Source organism: Marmota monax, unplaced genomic scaffold (assembly GCF_021218885.2).
Source record: "Marmota monax isolate L192 unplaced genomic scaffold, Marmota_monax_Labrador192_F-V1.1 WCK01_AAM20220418_F8-fsc00049, whole genome shotgun sequence".
NCBI lineage: Eukaryota > Metazoa > Chordata > Mammalia > Rodentia > Sciuridae > Marmota > Marmota monax.
This window is the reverse complement of record NW_026694221.1, coordinates 268,368-281,731: the sequence shown is the minus strand read 5'-3', so window position 1 is coordinate 281,731 and position 13,364 is coordinate 268,368.

Sequence of the window (13,364 nt, the reverse complement as noted above, 5' to 3'; positions counted from 1 at the left end):
GAAAAGTAGTACAGTGATTGAACCTTTAAACCTAAAGGGAGCCTTTAATAATAGTAAATTTGATGAAATAGTATTTACAATAATGACATGTACCGTTACATTTTGTGTATACCCCTCAGTTAGAATATCTTAAAAAGAGTCAAATGGATTAAGCTGCTAGACCTTGACAAATTTCCCCCAAAGGTTGTCTGCCTCATGTATTTTATTTAAATAAAAATTAGGTAGTACTATGTAAAAAGTATACAAGCATAAAATTAAGCATCATTCAAAATTTATGTTCATAGATTCAGAAAAATAAATACCATATAAGATGGTAATTTTAATCTATCTTTATTTTTCTCATACCTTCTCTCTACCCGTTCTGTCAATGAGAGTATATTCCCTGTAGCCTGTCCTCTGATGCTGTGTCCAATGTCAATTTAAATGACTTAAGTGATAACTTCAAGTACAGTACAATTCTTCCTTTGGGAAGCTATTCCATTGACTAATATTAAGTGGGTTACTTTCGGTATGTTAATTAGCTGCTTTACTCAGCATGGACTATTTATGTACAATGTACCCTTCATCCAGGAATTGACATCTGAGAAAAAGCCAAAGATGAAGTTTAGGAGTTTTTCACATTCTACCTGCTGAGTTTTGGTGACTACTTAAAATCTTTGCTTCCCACTCCCCACCCAGTTATATTTGTTTTAACATTGAAAGTTAATCATAATTTTCACCAATTTGATAGATAGGTTTTCAAGTAAAAACAACAACTAAAACTTCCCACTAAATATATATGTATTAACAATGAAGCCAGTTTTGACTTTGGAGAGCTAGAAGCACAAGAATAAAACATATACTATTGCTAAATTTTCTTTTTCCCTTTTTCTCAAGAGTTAGAAAATAATATTTAATAAAGAATCCATGGAAGACATAAGATATTTGGTCAGAAATGATAAAATGGCCACTCCTGAAAGAAATTATTTCTAAAGCTTATTTAAAAACATAAAAACAGTTTTCAACTCATCAACTTAGCGAGGCCCTAAGCAACTTAAGAGCCTATCTCAAAATAAAGAATTAAAAGGTCTGGGATGTAGCTTAGTGTTTGAGTGTCCCTGGATTCAATCCCTGGTACCAAACATACAAACAAAAAGAAAAACAACCAACCAAACAAACATCAAAACAGTTCTCCACACTAGGGAAGCTCTTCACTTTGAGGTTAATAAAAAATATGTTTAATATTTAATGCTAAAATTGGTTCTAATCAAAAACCTCAGACCTGCACGTAACTCAAGTCAACTGTTGCAGTAGTTTCCTTACAAATAGAGTAGGTAAGCCAGAATATTCACCTTTCTTATCTCACTGTAGGAATATACTTTCTTTCAGGCTTTCTTTTAGAAAGTGTTATTTAAGTTGAAATATAATTTCAAACCATAGTAAGCTCAACTATGGAAATCAGTTTTGGGTAAATAGTCACCCAAGTAGTCTCAAGATAGTTTTTGACTACAATATGAAGTGATTCAACTATAAAATTAATGTTCATAGATGCTTTCTATTTAATGGTAAGTATTATATTTATTGACACAAGGTCAATGTATTATGATATAATTTTTGTTTTTTGCATCAAACAAGTAATGAAAAAGGAATTAACTGTGTTTGGTTTATAACAATTACTGTAGAAAAAACAATTAAATTTGATCTTACAGTACCTGGTAATCAAATCTGCACTTTCAATACCATACATTTGCTCTTAGATGTCCCAAAACTGTCCACCTAAGCATGCACTAGATAGACTAGAGAAGGCTGAGCCATGTGGCAAATAGCCACTTAAGAGGTGCTATTTGAATACTGAGGGGAAGGTATGGTAGATCTGAGCATGGAGGGTGCCCAGAAACCAGATTGCTGAAGATGCAAAGAGATGAACCAGAAAACTGACTTTACAACAAGCAGCAGGAATCTAAATCAGACTATAGAGAGAAGACTATAAGGGAGAACAAGTGACCTGGGATCTCATGCTCAATAGCTATCATCACATGATGGCTAATTTTACATTTCCCTCAGTAGTTAATTTCAGATAGAACAACTGAAGACAAATCTTGACCAATCAATTTCACATTTCAGATCCAACAACTTTAAATTGGTTTAAACTGGGATAAGTGCAAGTAGCCTCTATGTAATAGAGAAATAGCACAATATAAATGCAATTTCTGGAAGAAAAGCCAGAGATACGTCAGTCCATTTCATTATGAACCAAGCTTGGGAAAGAAAGTGATGTGTGAGCTAACGAACTCACAAATAATTACACTGGACATTTTTATGCTGCCACCAGACCTTTTGTAAGGCTATATAAACTGATCTTAATTTTGTTATACTGACCCCTAAAGGCACTTCCTATTGTAAAATAGTCTATTAAGGATTGGTCTATATTTTGGAAAGCAATAATAATAAGTTCATTACGGCTTTTTGCAGTTCAGGCACTAATTTAGATTGTGTAATCCTCTTAAGATTTTAATGGGTAAAAGCTATTTTAAGAATTTTTGCAAGCAAACTATATAGGTATGCTTCAAAAGGTACTTCTCTTTCAGGCCTTTTAAAATATAAATAAGATATTTATGTTAAATTGATTCATGTTAAAAATGTAACACACCCAGTCAGAAAGCTTTAACAAGACAGAAGCCTGTGTAAGGTAGAGATATTACCCAACCTTAGCTCCATGGTCTTGAATTTAAAAGCCAAATATAGACTATCTCTTATAAATATATAACATTAATATTATTAAAGAAAGTGATATTTACTGTGAAAATAAATAAAAGGGATTAAAAATCTCTATACCTTTGTAATAAAATCTTATTGAATTCATTTTTTTTTTTTTTTGGTTCCAGGGATAGAAACCATGAGAGCTTAACCACTTAGTAACATCACAAGCCTTTTAATTTTTTTTTTTTTGATAGATGGTCTCACTAAGTTGCTAAGGGCCTTGCTAAGTTGCTGAGACTGGCTTTGAATTTGCAATCTTCCTGCCTCAGCCTCCCAAGCCACTGGGAATTATAGGTGTGTCTGTCTAAATGCATATTTTTGAGCATAATTTTAATATGACAATATGTACTGTCATATATTATAAAAACATTTTCAAACTGACTAGCATTATGTTGTAAGGATGCCTTGATTCATTTAACCCATATGCTATTTTTGAACATTTTTTATAATTTTCTTTTGCTGTTAATAATGAATGTTTCAAGGAACATTCTTGCATCCTTGGTGGAAAGAAGAATATATGAGGACAAGCTCTAGCTTCAAATCAATCATGAAGCATGAGTTCCAGGAGCCCCTTAAATTATAACTATGTATGATTTTTAGGTTTGGCTAATTTGGAAGTGGAAATTCTATCTAATTTCTTAAACTTCAAATTCAATTACTAAAGAGGTACTTTTCTCATACGGTTGTTTATGCTCTTTTACAAATTGCCAGTGTAAATCCTAGATCTTTATTTTATTGAGCTCATCTTTTTTTTCATACTGATTTGCTTTACTTCTTTATAAGTTAAAGAATATGTATAGAACATACATTTATATATTTAAGCTCCAGGAAGGCAAGCATTGTTGTTTCTTTTGTAATTTGCTATCTCCCCACATCCCAAAACAGTGCCTAGTATATGTTAACTATTTACTAAAACCCCCAAATCTTTATTGAATGAATGAATAAATCGAAAAAGAGAAAATTCTATTAACAGAATAATGGTGCAAATATTTTTAAAATGATTATGACCTTTGGATATTCAAACTTTCTATTATTATTATTTTGGGTATCGGGGATTGAACTCAGGGGCACTCAACCACTGAGCCACATCCCCAGCTCTATTTTGTTTTTATTTAGAGACAGGGTCTCACTGAATTGCTTAGCACCTTGCTAAATTGCCGCGGCTGGCCTGGAACTCGCAATCCTCCTGCCCCAGCCTCCTAAGCACCTGGGATTATCTGAGTGCACCACTGCTCCCAGCCCAAACTTTACATTATGGTTATTGCATTTGCATGACCCCATCCCTGTGGTCATTATCAGTAAGTAAATGGTAAGTTTTAGGTGCATTTGAATTGGTTTATTGTTACCAGTGGAATGTTTTCAGTTGAGGATCAAATGGTAAAAGTAACTAAATTCTTAGAGAAAAAGCAAAGATAAAGGGAACACAAACTTAAATATTTTTATTGAAAACCCACTAATTTTGGAGAAAACACTATGCTTGGTTCTATTAGAAAAGAGATTAGTAATGAATTTAAAAATCAGCTCTTCCTTTTTTAAGTGATCATGTCTAATTTATTCAAATAAAAGATTTATAGAGAAATTCAAAGTCAATAAACCTATGTATACTATAAATATTTAAAGATACACTGTTTTTAGCAAGAGTCCAGCCTGGAAGTAAGAAAGAACTGCACAGCTTTGTAACAGAAGGAATTTATCATGCAGAATAGATTGTTCGGGTCAAAGAAATGCTGAGAAGTCAACCAGTGAGACAATTCAGACGTTATCAACCAAACCATATCAACCATAGAAAGTTTGAGGAAATAGAAGCCAGGATCATCCCATGGGAAGTGAGAGCCCAAGGACAGAGTCAATCATTTGAAATTAAGTCCATAACAGGAATGTGACCCTGCTGCCAGTGGAGATGCCACAGGAAGGAGAAAAAAAGGGAATTGTGCCCAGTATTGCCCCACCCTTATCATCCAATTTCTACTAGTATCTTCCATTGGCTCAATCTACCTAGAAATCAAAATTCAAGGGAATCTGGAAACTCTCCCTGGAATACAAATCAAAGCATAGTGGGGAAAGGAGAGGATCTAAGAGTAACTGACAATTGATGGACACAGATCTTAACTCTCAAGGCATCAGAGTCTACAGGCCATTGAGAAAAGAGATTTTCTTGGGGCATCAGCAGATAAGAGATTCTTGTACAGCATAAAGTTGGTAGAAATCTGTTTAGGAAGGCTACAGAAGTACAGAGTTGGCAATAAGCAATCAAGACATGTTGAAGAGTTGGATTCACTGGAAGTTTTAGCTAAGACTTTGGTGGCTCTGTGTGGCACTACACTGTCTGGGGACATTCATTAAACACTATAGCTACCTGAATCCTCATCTTGCTTGCTCTTAAAACCAGTGAGAACATAGTCTGAATATTAATTTTTTTTTCTCTATTAATTTGAAATATTGAAAATAGTTTGCTGTCCTGCATATAGTACACCTGGGCTGGAAGCTCCATCCTGTTTTCTGTAAATGGTGTTTAAATCTTTCTGATCATAACCAAGAACATCCCATAATAGGTTTTCCCTGATTCCTGGTTTTCACTTTCATTTTTCACTGGTATTATGTTTGGAACACATGATATGAAATGTAAAACCTCTTCTCCTGGCCTTGTCCCACTCCCCACTCTAAGGTGATTTTCTAGTAATTCAGCCACTTATGGAAGCTCACACACATTATGCTTCTGTACTTTGGCCTCCTTATTTAACGTACTCCAACCTTTTCTTTCCTGGCAAGCTTCTATGAAACATTCTTGATTCAAATCACATATGATTTTGTTCCCTGAACTTATAGTTTAAGTTCAATTTTCTGTGCCATAATAGTAACCTCTGTTAGTCTTGGTCACCTTCATTAAAACTCTCCTCCTACAGTATTATAATGGTGTTATTGTCTATCACAACTTGTCTTTAGAGGTCCCCAAGGGCTTGAACTATATAGCACATCAACTTTTCATCTTAGAATTGAGTGTTAAGTGTAAATTCCCAACAAATAAATGTTTGTTGGATTGAACTTAGTCTGGACTTGAATTCTAGCTTCACCAGTTTAAAATGTGGAACTACTTGTTTAACTACACATCACACATTGAGTTAAAATGCTATCTCAACACTCTGTCTCTGCACTTTAGATTTAGGTTATCAAAACCTACCCAAAGCATACCTAAATTCTCCAGGTATCCTCGGGCTTTGAAAAATTTGATTTCTTTCCCCACCCCCCGCCTTTTTTTGTGTTTTGTTTTGAGAGACGAGCAGATACAGGAATTGAAACCATGTGTGTTTTACAAGGACTGAGCTACATTCCTGGTCTTTTCTTTTTCTTTTTCTCTCCTTTTTTAAATTTCCAGACACAGTTTCACCAATTTGCGAAAGTTGAACTTGAATTTGTGATCCTCTTGCTTTAGCCTCCCAAGTTGCTGAGATTATCAGTGTGTTCCACTCTGCCTAGCTAAAAATGCACAACACACTATTATTGACTATAACAAATATGCATTATAATAGAGCTCTAAAACAACACTAAGTGTGTTCCCCTCATCTAAGTGAAGCTTTATACCTTCTGAGCATCATCTTACTCTCCCTTCATCCTCAGCCTATGATAACCACCATTTTATCTCTGCTTCTAAGAGTCTGAATGATTTAAATTCTACATACATGTGATATCATGAAATATTTGTCTTTTTATGCCTGTTTTATTTCACTTAGCATAGTGCCCTCCATCAATGTTGTTACAAATGATAGGATTTCCTTCTTTTCATGAGTGAATAGTATTCCGTCATGTATCTTACCACTTTTACTTTATCCATTCATCTGCAGGTGGCTACCTAGGTTGGTTCCACAACTTAGCTATTGCAATTAGATCTGCAATGAACATGGAAGTGCTTACAATAATCTAAATTACTCAAAAGACAGTAAAATAAATGACTTTATTATCATAAATACATAGAACCTCAGAATTTAAAAGAATATTAAGACTCAACTAGATCAACATGATATCTGTTGCTGAAACTTAATGTGTTATAACTAAATGGCTATTTTGTGGATGTTATGCCTCTGATGTAACTGATATTTATTAAATTTTTACTGTAGCCAGATCTTGTTTTAAGTTATTTACATGTATGAATTTATGTGCTTTTTAAAAATTACATGTGATAAAAACAACTAGTATCTCCGTTTTATAGAAATGGGACCCTAAAGAGGTTAAGAACTCCTCAGGGACACAGAGTTCACAAATGCTAAATCCAAAATTCATTTATAAATAGTCTGTATCCAGAGATTCTAATGACTAGGCTATGGGCCCTCCCAATAGATTCCAGTAACATGATGCACTTCTTTAAATAATTCCTGTGACAGGAACTCACCTATTTGACATATAGTTGTTGCATCCAATCTGTATTTTGGACCCTATCAGACTGTATACTGGGTTCTGGTACATCCACCTATAATGAGATGAAAATCTTCCCTCTCAGAGAACCTGTGGTGTGGTAAGGAAAAAGGGCAGATAAGTTAAAGTTTGATACATAATGTTCAAAAAATATTTGGTGAACGAATTAATTACCATGATAGTGGTAATACAGAAGTAGTTATGGCAATTAAGGGAGGATATCTCAATAGGAATCAGGCAGTGGGTAACCAGTAAAGCCTTCCTGGGCATAATGAAGGAAGGTATACTCGATGAAGAGTCGGTAATAATTGAGAAGATCTGGAAGTACGAGACAAGCTCACACACTTCAGGAAAAAGACATCATATGAAAAAGTAGTGAAAATAAGTGGCTCAGTGTTCATCTCTGAGGCTAGAAATAAGTCTGGGGCCTCAGGGTGAAGGGCTTTGGATGTTAAGCTGTGAACTGTGAGCTATAGCATGACAGTCCTGGGAACCACTTAAGGTTTGAAAGTCAGCTGGTGACATGATCAAAATGGCATTTTAGAAAGGTCATTCTGACAACAGTGAGGAAGGTAAATTAAAAGGTTCAGACTATATAGAACAAGAGGCTACTGCACAAAGTATAAGTGAAACAGAAAGGAGAGGATAAGAGAGATGCCCTCAGAGGTATTAGTCAGTTCTACTCAATCAGACCTTCTGTTTTCACAGAACAATTATGTACTTTCATAACACTGAATTTTCATTATTGATTATTGTTGACTTTTTGCTTTTATTTTTTATTGTTGTTATTTTTCATTATTTAAAAAAAAATTTTTGGCAGTACTAGGGATTGGACCCAGGGACACCTTACTACTGACCTGCATCCTCAGCCCTATTAATTTATTGTTCATTTATTTTGATTTTGAGACAGACTGTCCAGGCTCACTTTGAACTTAGGCTCCTCTTGCCTCAGCCTCATGTGTTGCTGGGATTATAGGCATATGCCACCATGCCCAGGTGAAGCATCACCATCTCTCTTCTGTGGTAGTATGTTACATAACATGTGCTAAATAAATGATTTTTGAATCAATGAAAGAATATCTTAGTGAGTGAGTAGATACAGAGGGAAAAAAGAAGGGAATACAAAATAACTCTTAATGATTTTGGCCAGGACAACATGGTGCCGCACTCTTGGATTGTCAGTACAGGAAGAGATGGAGGTTCCAGTGCAAGATTGAAAAGTTAAATTTAGGCAGTGGCATGATGCACAGACATTTCTACAAGTCAGCTTGATACAGAAAGTGGTGTCTGGAATATTTCTGGCTTGCAAACTGAGAGTCATCCGTGCAGAGATGGGAGTGGACGCTTTGAGTTTTGATGAGGTCCCCTAGAGAGAGTATTTACATAGAATATAAGTAGACAATATAATATAATGTGAGATAGAGAGCATACAGTGCAGAAACCAGAACACAAGAAGAAGATAGGATAGAAAAAAAAACAACAGATAAAGAAAGGAGTCTAGGAGAGAAGGGTAACGGAAGCCCAAAGGAAATGGGATTTCAGGGAGGAAAGGGTATTCAGCAGTGACAACTGTTATGGAGAGTTGAAACGTGATAAGCACCTGGTAATACTGAGGGAAAGGAAGATGTTTGTCAAAACAGAAGCAGTGAAGTAGTAGAAGCAGAAGACAGATTGAGGTGGGTTGAACAATGACTGGGACCTAAGGAAATGCCAACTAACTTTTTCAAGAAGTTTCAGGATGTTCATCTAAAGAGGAAGCAATAAATGCTAGGTAGAGAAGGATATGTATGTTCAAGGGAGACTTTGGTCTGGAACCTCTCTTGGGGCTGAATTGTTGCGGGACAAGAGAATAAAAAGAAGAGTAATAGCAACTCAGTCACTGAAAAGATAGCCCGTGGAGTCTACACTACATAGCAAAGGAAGTAAAATCAGACTAAGAGGAAGATAGTATACACAACAAGAGAAAAGCATGAAAGATTTGAATCAGGCAGTGAGATGTTTAAATTCTGACAATCTGGGTAAGGTACTAAGAGTAATATATTAACCAAATATATTTTGGGGATGTGCCAGATCAACAATAGGAGTGAGAAATATTTACAGTGACCTTGGAAACACATTTCTGAAATCCAAAAGAGGAGACAGAAGCTAAAACTAAGAAAAGCAAAGGGCTGAAGGACTACTCGTTGGACTACTCAGCTATGTATATATTAAAATCATTCTGGTCAACTGTGAAACTGTACCAAAATTCTCATAAAATATGGATGAGAACCCACAAAGGTGACAAGAACAGACAGTGCCAAATGACAGAAGCTTCAAAGAGGTGCTTTAAAGACAAAGAGTAACTCTAACTCTAAATGGCCCTGGAGATTCATAGAGCAAACCCAAGTCTTGGCCGTGTGGCACAGGATGTGGAAGAATTGTCCCCTGACACAGGAAAGTGGGATACGGGAGAAGTTTGCTTAGAATCAATGTCAGATTTTAATGAGACAAAGAGAGCAGTGAGTGAAGAGCATAGGTTATGCATCAGGATTTTTGGAGAACAGAGTAGAAAGTATTATTGACAGAGCAGAAGAGCAATGGGTCCATCTGGAAGCTGTGGAGGGGAGAGGATGGTAGAGCACACTAAAACGAGTGACCAAGGGGCTCACATTTGGGGTTGAGGCCAAACTTGATGGAGGATAAGAGGCAGTTTGAGATTTTTGACTGCAAGGGCTGAATAAGAAGTCTTGTATGCAGATGTTTCAAACAAAGGCTTAGAATGTAACCATGGCCAGGTATAACTGGCTTCTGTCTTCGGGTAAATAATAGCTTTTTGTCTTAAGACAGTTCATCCCCCTTGATTAATTGATTGCTAGAAATAGCTTTTACATTTTATTCACCCAAGTTTCATGGGTTGGTCTCCTCCCACCCCTCTCTTCTACTGTGAAGACAGGTATTACGTACATCAGAGTCCTTTTTCTCTTTAGAATGCACATGCCTAACACATGACTGCTCATTCTTCAAGTGGTTCAGCTTACTTCAGTTTCTAATACATTTTTAACATAGTAAATAGAAACACATCCAGGACTTAAAGTGTGCTCTAGCAAGCACATTGGAGAGTAAAACCAATATTTAAATGGTGTATGTTTACTACATGCCATGCAATGTATGCTAGGACATATGTCTTATTTCACTTAATCCTCAGAGTAACCCTGCTAAATAAATAACACTACTATCCCTGTTTTCCAGAGGAAATCAATGAGCCTCAGAAAGACAAATTAAAATTTCAAAAGTCACACAGCTAATATGAATGTGAGCTATTTATCATGCACTTCACCATCCTATTCATTCTTTTATATTTTTTAAAAAATTTCTTGAAGGTGAAAGATTTATACAATGAAAACTACAGAACCCTAAAAAGAGAAATAGAAGAAGATCTTAGAAGATGGAAAAATATACCCTATTCATGGATAGGCAGAACTAACATCATCAAAATGGTGATATTACCAAAAGTTCTTTATAGATTTAATGCAATGCCAATCAAAATCCCAATGGCATTTCTTGTAGAAATAGATAAAGCAATCATGAAATTCATATGGAAAAATAAAAGACCCAGAATAGCAAAAGCAATTCTAAGCAGGAAGTGTGAATCAGGCGGTATAGCGATACCAGATTTCAAACTATATTACAGAGCAATAGTAACAAAAACAGCATGGTACTGGTACCAAAACAGGCGGGTGGACCAATGGTACAGAATAGAGGACACAGAGACTAATCCACAAAGCTACAACTACCTTATATTTGATAAAGGAGCTAAAAGCATGCAATGGAAGGATAGCATCTTCAACAAATGGTGTTGGGAAAACTGGAAATTCATATGCAACAAAATGAAACTGAATCCCCTCCTCTCACCATGCACAAAAGTTAACTCAAAGTGGATCAAGGAGCTAGATATCAAATCAGAGACTCTGCGTCTGATAGAAGAAAAAGTTGGCTCCGATCTACATATTGTGGGGTTGGGCTCCAAATTCCTTAACAGGACACCCATAGCACAAGAGTTAATAACAAGAATCAACAAATGGGACTTACTTAAACTGAAAAGTTTTTTTCTCAGCAAGAGAAACAATAAGAGAGGTAAATAGGGAGCCTACATCATGGGAACAAATTTTTACTCCTCACACTTCAGATAGAGCCCTAATATCCAGAGTATATAAAGAACTCAAAAAATTAAACAATAAGATAACAAATAACCCAATCAACAAATGGGCCAAGGACCTGAACAGACACTTCTCAGAGGAGGACATACAATCAATCAACAAGTACATGAAAAAATGCTCACCATCTCTAGCAGTCAGAGAAATGCAAATCAAAACCACCCTAAGATACCATCTCACTCCAGTAAGATTGGCAGCCATTATGAAATCAAACAACAACAAGTGCTGGCGAGGATGTGGGGAAAAGGGTACTCTTGTACATTGCTGGTGGGACTGCAAACTGGTGTGGCCAATTTGGAAAGTAGTATGGAGATTCCTAGGAAAGCTGGGAATGGAACCACCATTTGACCCAGCTATTGCCCTTCTCGGACTATTCCCTGAAGACCTTAAAAGAGCGTACTACAGGGATACTGCCACATCGATGTTCATAGCAGCACAATTCACAGTTGCTAGACTGTGGATCCAACCCAGATGCCCTTCAATAGATGAATGGATAAAAAAATGTGGCATTTGTACACCATGGAGTATTACGCAGCACTAAAAAATGACAAAATCATGGAATTTGCAGGGAAATGGATGGCACTAGAGAAGATTATGCTTAATGAAGCTAGCCAATCCCTAAAAAACAAATACCAAATGTCTTCATTGATATAATGAGAGCAACTAAGAACAGAGCAGGGAGGAAGAGCAGGAAGAAAAGATTAACATTAAACAGAGACATGAGGTGGGAGGGAAAGGGAGAGAAAAGGGAAATTGCATGGTAATGGAGGGAGACCCTCATTGTTATACAAAATTACATATAAGAGGTTGTGAGGGGAATGGGAAAATAAACAAGGAGAGAAATGAATTACAGTAGATGGGGTAGAGAGAGAAGATGGGAGGGGAGGGGAGGGGGGATAGTAGAGGATAGGAAAGGTAGCAGAATACAACAGTTACTAATAGGGCATTATGTAAAAATGTGGATGTGTAACCGATGTGATTCTGCAATCTGTATTTGGGGTAAAATTGGGAGTCCATAACCAACTTGAATCTAATGTATGAAATATGATATGTCAAGAGCTTTGTAATGTTTTGAACAACCAATAAAAAAAATTTCTTGATGCATTATAATTATACATATGAAGCTATTCATCCTTCAAGTGTTTCAACTTAATTTATAGTGCACTCGTCATGTAGTCTATAGAAATGAATCCAATACCTAAAGTGTGTCCTAACAAGCAGCAATAAAAAACAACATTAACTGAACACCTACTATGTGCCTAGCACAATGTCTGTCGTGTATGTGTACCAACACTTGAGGATCAGTGGTTAAAGCACATACTCTCCTGTCTGGGATTGTGGATTGGAGCTCATGTTCTGTCGCATACTAGTTGTTTGGCTTTGGAAAAATTAATTTACTTTCCTGGGGCTCACTGTTTTCCACTGGAATGTGGGGTTTAGAATGATATTTATTTATCAGGGTTGCTTTGAGGGTTAAATGAAATAAGACAGATTTCCTGCTATGCATTGCATGAAACATGGAATACACATAATAAATGATAATTATCATTATTTCTGTTTATACACATGAGAAATTTGGCTTTGAGATACTAGGAGAAAATTAAGATGGAAATCCAGATTATTTAAGTCTAATTCACATTGTATCATATTGTTCCACATTCTAAATTTTGATGTTAATCTTTCTAATACTGAAACCTGACATGATTGACTGTTGATTAATGCTAACCAGACTGTCAGCCATAGATCCCATGACTTTTTATCCACTACTACTATTAAGCATGACTTCTTTAGGCTCCATTTATGAGAATTTGCTATTGTATCACCTAGACTTCATGATAAGAACAACAGCAAAGATGATAACTATGAAAATTTAAAAAATTAAAAACAAAATATGTCACAAAAGTTAGCAATAACCGAAATAAATTGGAACTGATTAGAGAGTAAAAACACAAGGTAAATATAGACTGTTAATTATATATTTAAAAGCATTAATACATCTGACAGGATGAAGAAATTCCGAAAAAT